General features: G+C 33.2%; 1 pseudogene; it reads right to left on the reverse strand.

Moving 5' to 3' along the window:
* Positions 1 to 12,192: 12,192 nt before the first annotated feature.
* Positions 12,193 to 13,817, reverse strand: LOC147408884 (bZIP transcription factor 44 pseudogene; annotated as a pseudogene).
* Between the last annotated feature and the right edge of the window lie 2,007 nt (positions 13,818 to 15,824).

Consider the following 15,824-nt stretch of genomic DNA (forward strand, 5'->3'; position numbering starts at 1 on the left):
GCTTTTGTAAATAGGGTTTCATTGTCATGTCGTGGGGGATGTGTTTAATAGATAAATTTGGTAGGGTATAAAATAGGTTTGTGGATGGGTAGTGGCTTCAATTATCCATAACGACAAGGACAACGCACCAAATACCACTGAAAGGGCATTGGTGGATACTAAAGGGAAGCACTACTAGGTTTAAAAAAATGGGTATTTGTTGGTGTCTATGAGATAAAGTGAGCTTAAGACAGCTCCCCTAATCTAAGTCTCCAATCCAACTATTCCAATCAAATCAAATAATATTTATTTCTGGATAAATAAAACAATCACTGTTGGAATACGATTTCTTTAATCGACCTCGAAATTTTGGAATAAGACTCTAACGATGATGATCATTATCGTTCTACTTGTGCTATGTCCTCAAAACCTTTAACAAATGATGGATTTCGGACCACCGTGACCGACTTATATATTTGATTTATATTATTATTATTATCATCTTTTGATGGGTAAGCTGGACTTGAATGCGCGACTATAAAGAAATTTTGCAATGTGTCAAACCAAGCTATGGGTCTAAGATCATATTCATATTATTGAATTATTGATGCATCCGCAATTTCGCATGTATGGAAGTTTTCACATACATCATTTTCTTCCTCTCATTTTTTTTTGTTCGATCTCCCCAAGAAATGAGAAAATAAGAAAAGAAAGAAAAAGCAAACTAGAGTCATCATCAACTGATATTCTCCCATCCTGATTCTAAATTTGGGTACCCTTTGATACGAACCACTCCATCTCAATCAAAGGTCCACTTCTTAAGATCATGTATCAGAAACCATGCATACAAGTAATAGAGCATATTCAAATTATGCATCTTGCCCAAAAAATACGTTTCCCCAACTCTATAGCTTTTTTCTCCTTTTGGTTGTCCATCTTTGAGAACAAAATTGGATGGTAAAGATTGTATGAGGAAAATTTTGTACAGTAGATGTGTTGACAGGCACATATATCATATATATGGATTGTTAGGGTGCATTGTAAAAGAAGAAATCAACCATGAACATACTTGATCATACTAGCTAGAGTATATGTGAGTTAATCTATTAAGTCATGGAATTAGATGTACTTTTTGTGTTCTTTTTTTCTTTCTTTCTTCCTTTCTATGTCTTTTAAAAATTTCTTTGTGAGGTTGACCTGCATTTTCTTAATTAATGCACTATGATTAGTGCATCCCTGACCTATAAGAAAACTTTATGACCCCTTTAGACACTGTAAGAGACAAACAAGCACAAACCTGTTTACGTCATTTGATCGTTAATGGATTCCAGCAAAAAAAATAATATTCCAAACTTGTTCCATATGGCATAGAGGATTACATTGATGATTACTAGGTTAAACACAAGGCTAACGATTTTGGGACTCAATTTTTTTCACTCGGTCAATACTCAGCTGACATGGCAAAGGTACAAAATCATAGATCGTTTTCCTTGTGTATCCAAAAGAAAACGATTTATGGTTCTGTGTCTCTGCCACATCAGCCAAGTATTAGAAAAAAAAACAAAAAAAAGTCAAAAAAAAATCACAACTCTAAACAAAAAATGAAGGACCTTTTATGATTACGCATTGGAAATGAGGGGAAGATGATTTTCTTCCGAAAATGCAATTTTTAGTGTAAAATTATCTATTTAGCTGAAGTTCAATTTCACAACCCTCAGAAAATGATTTTCCTAACCTCACTTCCAAGCCGGGAAAATGATTTGTTAAACTTCCTACCGATAATCTTTCACTATTACACTGACCCTCGAATCTAAAAACTCTTCTCTTTCTTATATTTGTGAGGGTAAAATCAAATTAGGGAATACTTTTCTTTCTTGTAATTCATTTTCTAATTACCATTTTTCTAAGGAATTCATATTCTCTTGAAAAATGAATCTTGTACCGTCATAAAAATTGTGAGTTTTATTATTATTATAATATATCTTTACTATTATAACGAGAGAAGGTGGAAAAGAAGTGCTTCAACACCAATTTGAGTGGTCATAAATGCCCCCACTTTTATATTTAAGTTCAATATAATCAAAGTCAATTTTGTAAAAAAATCAAGAAAAATGCAATCTATAATCGCGTTGCTTAGTTTTCAAAATTAAAACAATATCTTTACTATTATAATGAGAGAAGGCGAAGTAGAAGTGGTTCGACAACAAAATTTGAGTGATCATAAATGCCCCCACTAATATATTAATCTTAATTTCACAGGGTTATTTTGATAAAAAAAACTAAGAAAAATTGCAATCTATAATCACATTGGTTAATTTTCAAAATTACAAAAATACCATTTTTAAGTCATTACGATACATGTGCGTTTGCACATACCACCTTCTGATATCTATATAATATGAATCTTAAGGATAAGTTTTAATTTTATTGTATCTCATCTTTTCTTTCTTTCAAAGAATACTCTTTTGACTTTGTTCACTTTCTCTTCTATCTCCCTTTCTAAGAATACCCCTTTTCAATAATACCCGCCAATTTTATTGTCTTTCATCTTCTACTTACTTAATCCCAAAAAGGATATCCGTGCCGTAGAACGGGCAAACTCTTGTATATGTATAGATGGATGATTATTTGGTAAATCTGTGGGCAATCAATGGGCTCCATTTTAGCCCAGGCGAGTTCAAGGTACAGCCCGGCCCATTGATAGCCCAAGGTAAAACCCAATGGAAGCATATGTTTTGTTAGATGCCTAGTACATACGTGCGTGCCTGCTAGAGTTGGTCAAGGATCGGCTCAAACTTGAAATCCAATCCGTATTGATCTGATAACTTCACGTTGAGAATTGAGCATGTAGTTTAATTCGATGCAAAGCGAAGAACCTTACCAGGGCTTGAATTTTGCGAATCCTCTTGAAAGAGAAGGGTGCCTTGGGGAAGTGAATACAGGTGGGCTGTGTTTATTAGGCTTTGTGGGTTCAGCGTCCACCCTTAATTGTAAGGTCTGATTAACAAATGGCCGATTTGGGCTTACTCTTGTCCTTTTTGCCTAAAAAAAATTTATATCCAATTCAAATTAATTTGATACTTAAAAGTTACAAATGGATTCCCACATCCTGAATGGGCTAATGGCCTGGATAGACATCCCCGAGCATATAAATGGGCTTTGTTAGTTAAAAAAAATGGTCCAGGTTCTAGTGTTATCAAGTCAAGGAATTAGATTGAAATGTCCCGTATAAAGGTCCATAATTCAATTAGAAAAGGGGTTAGTTGGTCCAAGAACCAAATTGTCTTGTCGTAGAGTCCACTCCAACGAGATGGATGTGGTCTATTAAAAATCCCTAAAACCACTAAAATTGAAATCTGATCATTTCAACATTTTTAGATCATAAAAAAAATATAAAAAATAAATAAAAAAATATAAAAAATAAATCTATTAACAAGTCAAGATCATTATGGGGGATGCTTGATTATTTTCTCCACAAGACTTTGACTCTTCTACGTTTGAGAAGAAGCAAATCATTCTCACAAGTAACATTAAGATTTCAAGGCTCCAAAGAATAGCTTAGAAAGCCTTGCAACCTTTGGAGTTTGTTGAAGTTCAAGTTCTGATACAATGAGTGAAAGGCCCAAGAGCTTATAAGGAAAGAGACAAGGCAATGAGCGCCCGATGTGCCACTAAACTCAACAAGTTCAAAGACAAGAAAAGCTGTATCAAACTTCTAAGAAAATATGTTTCCAAAGACATTATTAAAAAATTAATGCTTTAGAAATATCCCGAAGGGACCATTTTTGTTATTTAGAGTGTGTATTTATTATATATAAAGATGGAGAAATTGAGGAAGATATTTCCCATAGAATTAAAATTGGGAGGTTAAAGTGAAAATGTTCTTTTGGGAGTGTCATGCAATCAACGTATATAGATTAAATTAAAAGACAATCTTTCTAAAATGATTGTAAGACCGGCTACATTCTATGGTCACTGAATGTCGAGTAATCAAAAGCATCGTGTTAGTAAATTGAACGAAATAAAAATGTTGATGTTGAGATAGGTGAGTAGAAAGATTGGGAAAAGATAAAATTAGAAATGAGCCTACTCGATAAAATATAACGATGACTACTCTAATAAATGATAAAAGAGAAAGTCAACTGAGATAGTTTGGGCATATTTGATAATGATCGACTACAACTCCATTTAGGAGAAAGAATGTGATTTGAAATAGTGAAAGCAAATATGAATATACTTACATCTATTTTCAACAACAAAAGATATGGCTAACCCAGAGGGCTTGGCTTAATGGCAATTTCAGACCAATAAGCGGTTAATGCCTCAGGGCCACCCTGGAGGGGGTGCACCTTCACTTACCTGGTGTGTGTGTGTGTGTGATGTGTGGGGGTTTCACATGCCCTAGGGCTAGTCCTTGGACAAGACCATTTATCTATGGACTGGGAAAAGGCCCAGATATGGGCCCAGTCTACTGTCTACGGGGATACCCGGTATGGATGGATGAACATTTCTCATTTAACTGACCCCAGATCCTTTTGATGTCAATGTAAGACCTTCTTATGAAGCCTATAAACCTTCTCATTCGATTAAAGTTAATTCTGGAGAAAAGAAAAGTTACGTTAAGCTCTTGAACAAGATTAGCTAGTTTACAACTAATCCTTCTTAAGAGGCTTAGTAACCTTTGTAACCAAAATCAAGTTCAAATCAAGATAGAACAATTAAGTTAAGCTTGAAAAGCCCTTCTCAGAAGCCCAACATCAATTTCATATTGATCAGTGTGCGAAGAGACTGGACTTGAAATGTGTTGCACTGGTTGAGCTGATCAATGGGCGGTTTCGGGCCAGGCTCAGGGCTTGGTTGAGTCCTAGTCCGGTTCTAAAGAGATGGCTTCTACCTAGACTAGCCCAAATTAAATCGGGCCTACGTCGACTAAGCCCTAATCCGACCAAACGGGCTTGGGCTTGATTCAGGCCTGGTTCGGGCTAAACAGAATGATTAAAATTCAATATTTTTAATAATAATAAATAATAAAAATAAAAAATTGTGTGTGTGTGTGTGTGTTTTTTTTTTGTTTCTAAATTTTGTACATGTTTGAAGTCTTATCCAATCCAAGTTGAAATTAATGTCTTATTTACCAATGAAGATTATATATGAGAGTTAAATTGTAATTAGATAACATATTTTACTTTTATTTGAAAAACATTTTTCTAATTAGATATATTATAAATATTTCTATAAGATTAAGTGGTGGGCTTGGTTGGGCAGAATCAGGCCCAAGCCCAACCCGGATTTAACATGCTAAAAGTTTGTATGTCCGGCCCTGCCTTTGCGGGCTAAAAATGAACGAGCTAGCCCTTATTTTTTCGGACGGGCCGACAGGCTCAATTGACACCCCTACTGATCCATATATCACATCCCTTTGATCAATCACATTTTCCTGGTAATTCAAGGGTCTAGGCTTTAGACACACATAATATGGCCCACAGTCGGTAGCGTCTATGATACATCTCATTGACAGCAAATTTTGAAGGAAAAATTACTTACGATAAGGAATTTTTTTTTTTCTAAACTACCTCCTAATTTTTTATTTTTTTTCAGTAACTTGATAGTCCATTTAATGAACTTTCTTTTTAAAGGCCCTCACCTTATTTCAATTGGTGAGATTGATGATTCAATTTGTTGAGGTTGACAATTCAAATAATTCAATTTTTATTCCAATTTTGGAGATTGACCTTTTACAAATGTCAATATCAAGATTGTAAATGGTCTATCTCAACGTTTAAACACATCATAAAGATCAACATTCAAATTATCAAAATCGATCATATAATAATTTTCAATCTCGATATTTTAATATGATTAATCGAAAATTAATGAATCAATTTTCAAGATGGACTGTTTGAGAAGTTGATCTCAATGATCTGACTCATCCATTTTATAGGGGTGAAGGAACTTTGCTAAATCCTCGCCCCTTTGTAGAGTGTTTAATCATAAGAAACATTACATGCTATGATGTTAGGATTTAATTTAATTTATTATTATTATTATTATCTGAATAGTGATTTTCTGACTAGCAAGGGGCGTATGGAGGTGTGTATAAAAAAATCATGACTAATAAAACTCAATCATATAACACAATCAATTTATAAGGCAAATGGATTTTAATTGTTGGACTCATTCAAGGCATGATGAATTGGACAAATCAATCCAGACTCCGTGGGGAGCAGGACAGAGAAGGGATATCAGCCCAGGTTTTCAAACAATATTTCATTGTGGGCTTGGAACTTCGTAAGGCCCATGATGAAAAAATAGATAAAATCACCAATTAAGATGATTTTTGTCATGAAGATCCATCCAAGGATGGACCAAACATTCATGGGTCAACGGTTCCAAAAGGACTAGGGACCTAACTAACTTACGTATTAGCAGAAGTGTTCAAATTTTTAGCTTTGGTCACATAATAAATAATCAAAAATGAAATCCTACAAATGAGGAAAGTGACGTGGAAATTGGAATAAACATGGATAGATTCATTCAACAAATATAATCAACTCGTGAGCATTTGATGTTGGTCGCATAGAATATCGCCTCATGAGTATCCTGATGATCCTGTTGTGGGGTTTTATTAGTGAGAGCCCGTGCTTCGTGTACTTTGCGGGGGTAATTCATCAATGTGCATTGACGAAGTTGCGATACTATGATGGTGGTGGTGGCCATAATCCCAAATATAGTAGTATTATGATCTATAATCAACAAGTGTTAGGTGTAGTGGCCAAACCCCTCTTTGGCTACCTATATGGATTTTTCCTATCTTACTTGGTATGTGTGATTTGTTAGTTTTTGCATGAGTTTGGGTGAGGCATAGTGCTCTAAGGGGCCTCGCCCCTTGCTAGTCAGGCTTATGGATCTGGACACCCCATCATCAGAAAAAAATAAATAAATAAATAAATAAATCTGGAGGATAAAAATGAGAATCATCATTTATTAATATGCTACACTACATTAGTTATCTAACAAGGGCAACAAACGAAATTAATAATGCAGATTTAATATCCTAGGTTGCAGTGTTTATGTAGACCTCGTCAGTGTCGGTATGGGATCCCAATGTATATAGGTCATTGGATGGTAATCAAGATTCACAAGACATGAATTTCAAGGACCATCCAATGGGTCTAGAGCCTTATGACAAGGTCCAGTCCATCTAGGGCTGAGAGTATCATTTTCTTCCTCTTAGTTGATATTATAAAGAGTTACTATTTGTGTTAGGTGGGTATGACTTTTAAATCTTACATCAGATTTTGTGATTTCTTGTAGGAAAAGTCCTCGAAGAATGGATTTCACGGACCCCATCATCAAAGTCTTTTATTAGAAATTTGGGGTCAGTTGAACGTAATTTGTTCCTCCATTCAATCTAAAATCATGTCTTTTGTCAATTTTAATGTTTTCATATCTATTTTTATATGTATAAATATATACACATATGAAGATATTGTACCTTAAAATAAGATGCATGCGTATGAGTGGTGGGCTCAATTTGAATTATCAGTCTGAAGAGACAAGGCAAAGATTGTCCGATGTGAGACTAAACTAACCATGTCCCCGCACGTATGAGCTGGACTGGGTCAAAGCATGTGGAGATATGAACTAAATGACGTGGAAGAGAGAAAGGCCCGTTGTGATACTATGATAAGTTTGGAGATCCAACTTAAAATCAATTGGTTATGAAAATGTCCAAGAGCTTATAACGAGAGACAAGGCAATGAGTATCCAATGTGGGACTAAACTCAACATTGAGTTACTATACATGTATTAACTAACAGGAGCACAAATTTTGCATCTGAAATAAGACAAGCAGTTTGTAGAGGGAATTATTTTACGAATATGATGCAAATAACATGAAAACTTGTTCTCTCAGTTGGAAATACTAAAAATCTCAAAATCTACTTTTCGTAGATGTATTGCAAAATATTGTAGTGGAATATTTACAAATTTTGTGAAAGAATATACTTGGTTTATGCTTTGGCTGCAAGTGTTCATATATCATCAACTAATTGCAAAAGTAAAAGAACAGACCATCATCTCTTCCTTGAAAAAGAAAGAGAAAAAAAAATTATAAATCTCAAATGCAACTTGTAATGATAAAGAACTTACCATCCAACACTCTAAATGATATTTAATATAAAATTACAAAACACTTGAATTATTCTCACCCACCCATGAATTTTAAATTAAATATGAAACACTCTTTTATCTTTTAATCTTTTAATCTTTCTGTTGTAATCAACTATTTTAAGAAACAACAAGACCCAAATCACTCTCTTGCTACCATCACAGACCCATTAAAAATTACTAACTCCCCACTAAACAAAACCAAGAAAAGGACCTTCTTTTCTCAACTGATATTGGGATCCTTTTCATTAATTGTTGGCCACATGCTTTCATCATCTCTAATTACAATACTTATATCCTTTTAGCTCTTTCCCTAACATGCAATCAACAAACATAGAAGGGCATGACAACTGATTTCATCATCCTTACCTCTCTCTCTCTCTCTCTTTTTAAATGGTGAGTCTATTAGAAAACTACTACTACACCTTAATTAACCCAGTTCTTTGGCTCCCTTTAACTTTTGTTTATTTATTTATTTTTTTCTCCTGTTTTCCTTCCTAACAAGGGTTAGGATTCTCAATAAACAAAGAAAAGATGCTCCTTTTCCGCACTTTTTATTCGTATTAGAATATTGAAACTTGGAAAAGCAACGAATGTTATGCTTTAAGCTATGCAATTTCTAGAAATTCAAGCAATAAATTTTAGTTTATAAATATTCCAATATTTTTATAGTTCTCTAGGCAATTAGCCATTGCACCTACATATATACCAATGTGCAAATGGGCATATTGGTGTATGATGGAACAAGAATTATGTCACAAGGTCACAATTCAGCTCCTCAAACCACATTTTAGTGTCAGACTAATTTGGTAATTAGAATAGGCTAATATTTTTGGAGTAATTTTGGTGAAAATTACGGATAACCGACTTCAAACCAATGACATACCCTTCGACTTTGATCTTCCATCAGAGACTAACATAAAATAACCGAACTCTCCTTAGCTTAAACTTGCTTCAACACCACCTCCCTTTCATTGGTAAAATGGTTTCTATCTCCTCCAACCTTCAATCATCAAGAGCAAAATATCATTTTTGGGGAGGTTCGAGATTATTGGTTTTTAAGGAGAAGTGTTGGGTTTTCAGATTTTGAGTCTTTGACAATAAGCCAAAGATAAGGGCATTTGGATAATTTCATGTAAGACATCAGAGGGGTATGCCTTCAATTAATCTTTCCAAAAAAGGGGTATGTCTTCAATTTGAAAACCAAGTGTATTTTAAATTTAAATAATAAAACCCAGAGGGGCATGTCTTCAAAGTGACGCAATATTTGTATTTTAGGGAAAAAAAGTGAGTGAAGAGTCAGTGGAGCAATGTGGGAGAAATTAATAAAGAATCTTCACATGTTTTATGTGAGAATTTGTTTAATTGAGTTGAGAGGAAGTACATTAGTTCAGAACCTCAATATAAACAGTCCTTGTTCTTTCAGTATAAATAAATGAATGATCCTTCAACCCGCTTTTCCTATATGTCCCCTTCTTACTCCAAGTGATAACTGGTGATATTCCTCTCTCTTCTTCATTTCTTTATGCAACTTTCTTATAAAAAATAATATAAATAAATAAATAAATAATTTTAAGTTATTGTATGTTTGTTTATTTGATCAAATAATAAATTAAAGTGCCTTAATTAGGTTCTCCTTTTCTTTATTACTTTATTCATTTTGATGGATTGAAATGCTGCCCTTCAATCGATGGTTACTTGCTTATAAAAAATAATATAAATAAATAATTTTAAGTTATCGTATGATTGTTTATTTGATCAAATAATAAATTAAATTGCCTTAATTAGGTTCTCTTTTTCTTTATTACTTTATTCATTTTGATGGATTGAAATGCTGCCCTTCAATCGATGGTTACTGGAGTTCAAAGATTTGAAGTAGTACATGTCTCCATAAAGATTCATTTGAACAAGAAAAATATTTATATATATACAAACCAAGAAAATAAAAGTCTCATTGTCGTGGACCAATAGCAAATTTTGTAAATTATTTACAAAATATTATTGGACAATGGCAATAAATACCATAGTATGGCGGCTTTTTTGGGATATATGGTCTAACTTTGGGTTGGAGAAAACAAATCTGCTTTGGGGATTTGGACGGCAAAGAAAAGTTTGGGAGGGAAATTCATGGTACTTCGGAGGAGACTTTAATGTAAATTGGTTCCCGTTCCAAAAGAAAGGAAGACCACTACATATTACAAATATTAGACACTTTGGAGTTTGGAGAATATGTGAAGAATCATTTTTTCATAGGTTTACCATTTGAACTTGGAAGTAAATCAAGTGATTCAAAATGTTTCTAGATTAGATAGTTTTTGAGTATCAAACGAGTGAAATTAAAAGACAAAATATGATAATTCTTTAAGAAGTTTTATAGAGGCAAAAAAAAAAAAGAATGGTTTCAAAGGTTTGCAGTATCTAATGTCATTAGCATCTACAAAGTTCTATACATCAAAAATATTCATGACTGAGAGTGTACTTTCAATATCCCATTGGACATATAGATAGCTTAGATGGTAAAGTCTTTGGGGTGATGGTATCAAGATCAATGGTCAAATCTCATCAGCACCGAGTTATTGAATTCATTAAAAATAGGTTTATCATATCAAAAAATTAAAAAACGAAAAGAGATGATCATTGAGTTTTACCGTGAATGATCTGGATATTGGATAACAACACTTATTATTCATATAGGAAATCAACCCTAAAATTAGGAATGAAATTCTAAATAAAATTATAAAAAGAAGAATATATAATAAAAAATGGAAAATGGTATTGATTACAGAGAAATAGATGCATGGATAATGTATGACAATAGTGGTAGGATTCCTCAATCACATAAATTATCGTAACTTTTGGAGGTCACATGACTCCCATCTTGAAAATATTTACAGCACAAGGTTATGGAAGAGCAAAATCTCAACTCTTAATTCTCATGGTGACATCAAAAGATCACTTCACCTTGTCTATGGGGAACTTCATACTAAAATCCACCACCCCCTAACATGATTCTTAATCATAAATTTCATGGATATTTTGATCATCATCATCATCCATTTTCCCAACATTCGAGTCGGCTGAACACATCTTGTTCAATGATACCACAAAGACATTGCCATTAGTTTTCTCTTTATTTTGTGTTTAAACACTTTGTGTCCATAGTGTCACTTCATGAAGTATCCTCAGGAGTAGGATAACAATACTCCTCATTAGTCATTCTATCATTTGCGTGTACTAAAAGCAACCTACCTCATATATATATATATATAAGGTTGGGACATGTTACTTCACGATAATGGACTAAAGTAAATACTCCAAATTTAGATTAAAGCTTCAAATATTTGGTGGACCAAAGATGCTTCAATAGTTCCGTTATTTGGTTTTTCTTCTCTTTGTCAACAAAGGCTTCTCCCTTCGTTACAAGAAAAGAAACCCAATTTGAATTCTCTTTCTTTTTTTTTTCTTTTTTTTTTTTTTGTTATTTGCAAACAAGATTAATGGGCAATAATTAATTAGTAGGTTAAGGTAGAATTTGAACCCAAGTTATCGAAACTCGTGAACTTTAACCAAGCATCCTTAAAGAGATTATATAAAATAAAAACTTTAGTTGCAGTCTCAATTCTCAACCAATTCAGTAATTGCCTTCCCTTAAATCCAAACAAGAGGTTTCTTTCATCATCAAGTGCCTCAGTTGGATTATAATAAAACTTGCTAATTATCCATAACACTTGAAATAATTGAAGGCATGACTTTAGACATATAAAATTGTGATTCAAACTTTATCAAATAAAATAATGATGACCAAGATAATCAATGATATCCTATAATCATAGTTTTGACGTCACGATCATCACCATTAGATGGTGATCACGAGCTTATCTTCTAATACGTCCAATCACAAAAATCCAACGATAAAAGAAAGAAACATACATCACTAATGAGATCATGATATTTTCTTAATGATAAAATTAGTGATGGTAACTCATTATTAAACTTTAGAAAAATTATTAATAAAAGATCATTAAAAAACAGAAAAGAAAGAAATAATACCAATAATAGAGGTTATTATATATATCACATTAAATAGAGAGTCCAATTACATATGTAGCCCTTGAATCCATACTTATATCAACCCATGTACAAGCCACTATAACCCAATATAACCAAAGCCCACTCTACTTACTACTACTACTATTACTACGACCATCATCCCCTACTACACCTTCTTATAGTCACTATTCTTACAGGGCCCCCTACTAGAACTAAAAACGTCTTTTTGTACCCCCCTCAGCCACTTATCAACAACCTGAACAAAACACCAATAACACCACCACCACCCAAACCAACTCAACTACCCATATTGAATCATTGGGTCTGCAGAAGCCATGATTGGTTGATTCATGTAGAGCAAATTCCATGGGCTTGGGTTCATGAATGTTTCAGTACTTAAAAGAGAATCTTCATTCTCAAAACCACCAATATTGTTTGCATTTAAGTAACTAATGATCTCGTTGAGAGACACTAGTCTGTGACTCAATTCTCCCATTTGAGCTCTCAAGACTGAATTTTCAGACTCAAAATTCAAGTAATGTTGAGTGGTGATGTTCAAGTTTGTAAGAATCTGGTTGTTCTCCTTCCTGAGTTGACTAACTTGAGCCATTAGATCATCCAAGTGCTTCTGTTTTCGCATCCTTGATCGTCTCGCCGATTCTCGGTTCGACAACTTTCTCTTCTGTTTCCTCTGATCCATTACAAGCTGAAGGTCTTCCTCAGAACCAGAATTCTGAAGCAGACTTGATCCTGAAGAAGTCCCACTTGAGGAAGCCATGGTGGAATAATTTTGAAAGGAAAAAAAAAACTAGATTTTTTTTTTTTTTTCAGATTGGATTGCAGTAGAGGAAAGACACAAGACCCAAATACTACTTATTTAAAGATGATTCAGATTAATAATTTAATTTATAGAAAGAGAAGGAAGCAAGGGTGTGTAGAGATCAGATTCTAGTGAGATAACTCTGAAAAAACATAGAACCAGTAAAGGAAAACCACAGAGAAAGACTGAACTAATTGGGTCTTGTGCCTAAATGTGGAATTTATCATAAACTCAGAGAGAAAAATTTCACTGAGAACTTGAGACATGAATCTCAAACATCAAGAACAAGATATTAAGCATCAAGAAACAGAGTGGAGAAACTTCTGTAGAGAAATGGAGAAGAGGTCAAATTAACACTAAAAAACTCCAACTTTATAGAGAAATCACAGATTTCCCAGAAGGGTTTTTGGTATTTAATCCAAATCCATACCAAAAAAAAAATATCCCTCAAAGTCCACCATACAGAAAAAAAAAAAACCTCTAGAAAAACAGAGTCCTGTTATCTAAAAAGCAGGGTCTCTGCATAAACCCAGAGAATAAAACACAGATCCAACGAATGGGCTTTCAATTTTAACTCCGAAAACGAGAACCCACACTTTAAATCAGAAATCTAAACAACACCCAGACAATCCCAGCTTCAAAACCCAAGAATAAAACAGAGGGGATATAGCTTGGATTTCTAACCAAAAATCTTCAGAACTCACAGAGCTATCAAGATCTCTAAAGAGAAAGAAAAAAAAGAGGGAGAACTCTCAAAGATGTATAGGGAAGAGAGGAGAAGTGGAAGGGCTTTTGAGAATGCAGCGGATGGGATTTATAGAACCAAAAAGCACTGAACAGGAAAACAAGAAATTGAAAGAAAAAAATAAATATAATTAAAAAAAAAAATAATAATAATAATAAAAGCAAATGGCTTTGGAATCTCTTGAAAAAGTTGTTGGGAGAGGTGGTGACGCATGTGGGTGAAAATGAGATCTCCACAACCATACAATTCCAGCTGTAGCCCAACAACATCAACAATCAAACTTAACAAATATCAAAAAATCTCTCACAGATTTTAAGTTTGTTTGTTTTTTTACCTCTCTTTCACCACATGTACCAGATTTACAGTGCAATTCCGCCACATGTGACCCACATGAAGCAATGGAATCTAAGGGTAGAGGTGGTATTCCAGCTTCCAATTTTGGGCATTTTTGTCATTTGTGTTGTCCCTAATATTGAATCCTTGGGTCACGGATGTCCCTACCAAATATTGAATCCTCACTCTCCAATCTTGAAAATTTTACTTTTTTTTTTTTAATAGCAATTTTTAATTATTTATTATAATTAAAACTACAAGTACAAGAATGATTTAAAAATACAATAATAATGTTTTAAAAATTGGAATGATGATTGGATTGAAAAACTAATCAAATTCATGAGACCATGGTTCAATTTTGATAACGCTACTTATTTTTTAAATTTTTAAATTTTATTTTTTTGAAATTACTATAATTTATTTTCATAAAATCTCGATTATGTAATTAATATGAATCGATTTTCAAAGTATTGCTAATAAATAATAATATTAATTAAGAATTGTTAGGTTTGAACCTATTCAGTCCAAATTATGTTTCAATAAAAAATAGGTCTGAAGAAAATTCAGTCAAATTTTTTAAGTTGGCCAGCCAAAAATATGTCTAAAACACTAATGGTCAGTGGACCAAAATATGTCTGAAACCAAAGAGGGTAATTTTGACATTTTGATAAACTTAACTTAATTATGCTCTCTTCAATGGGACTATGAGATCCACCTTTCGCTTTTGTAGATTTATTAGGATCTCAATCGGGTTGCGACCGTGTTAGATGTCCCATGAGAAATATCCTAATAAAATATAATCCTATATTAACCAAATAATTAATTATAAGAGGCACAAAGATCTACTAGAAGTTCATTCAATGATTAATTATAATGATTTTCAATCTTCTTCTTTCGTGTAACCTCACTCATGAATGCAATCAAGATATTTTGATGCGAAATCTCGATCATCTTGTATGAGAACCCTAATTATTATTTTTCCTAATATTTGGATCAAAGAGAAGGAGAAGGTGTTAAAGAAGAAGTAGAGGCAAAAGAAGAAGAGGAAATGTTGGCCATGACATCTCATCTCGTTTATAAATGATACTGAGATGACTCATCGGATCAGCTCGATCTCGAACAATTTTTGAAATCATGAACCCCACTCACAACCTTAACTCAAAATTTTCATGGTCTTTATCTTGTTCTTCTAAAATTTAGAATTTGCACAACTTACATTCATGAGATATATTTTATCCCAAAATATATTTTCATATACCCTTTCACTATCTAAATTCTTTTTTTTTTTTTTTTTTTGTTTCATAACCTTTCCCTCGTTTGTCTTAGAATTTTAAATTTATACATTCTTTATAATTGAGATTGTTGGTCTCTGTTGCACATACCAAACTATTTCAATAGATTTTATCTTAACTCATCACATACTAGGAATACTCATGTATTTTCGTGAAGGTGTAATTTATTATTAAAAAAAAATCATGAAAAACTTATAAAATGTTGTAATCATGCATAAATCCACATTTTTATAATAATACATATTTGCACGTGCCACACCTACCAGTTACGTGTAAGAAGAATGTAATAAAATAAGTCTAGTAGATTCTTGAGAATATTCTAAAATAGTACTAGAATTTTGGATAATTTTCTAGAGTGATTCAATGATGTTGATCAACACCATAAAGGGTTTTTAGGCCGCCCATTTCACCTCAAATTGAAGGTATAATGCAATTC

The sequence above is a fragment of the Akebia trifoliata genome, chromosome 2, assembly GCF_017979445.1.
Source record: "Akebia trifoliata isolate Shusen 1 chromosome 2, ASM1797944v1, whole genome shotgun sequence".
NCBI classification, from domain to species: Eukaryota; Viridiplantae; Streptophyta; class Magnoliopsida; order Ranunculales; family Lardizabalaceae; genus Akebia; species Akebia trifoliata.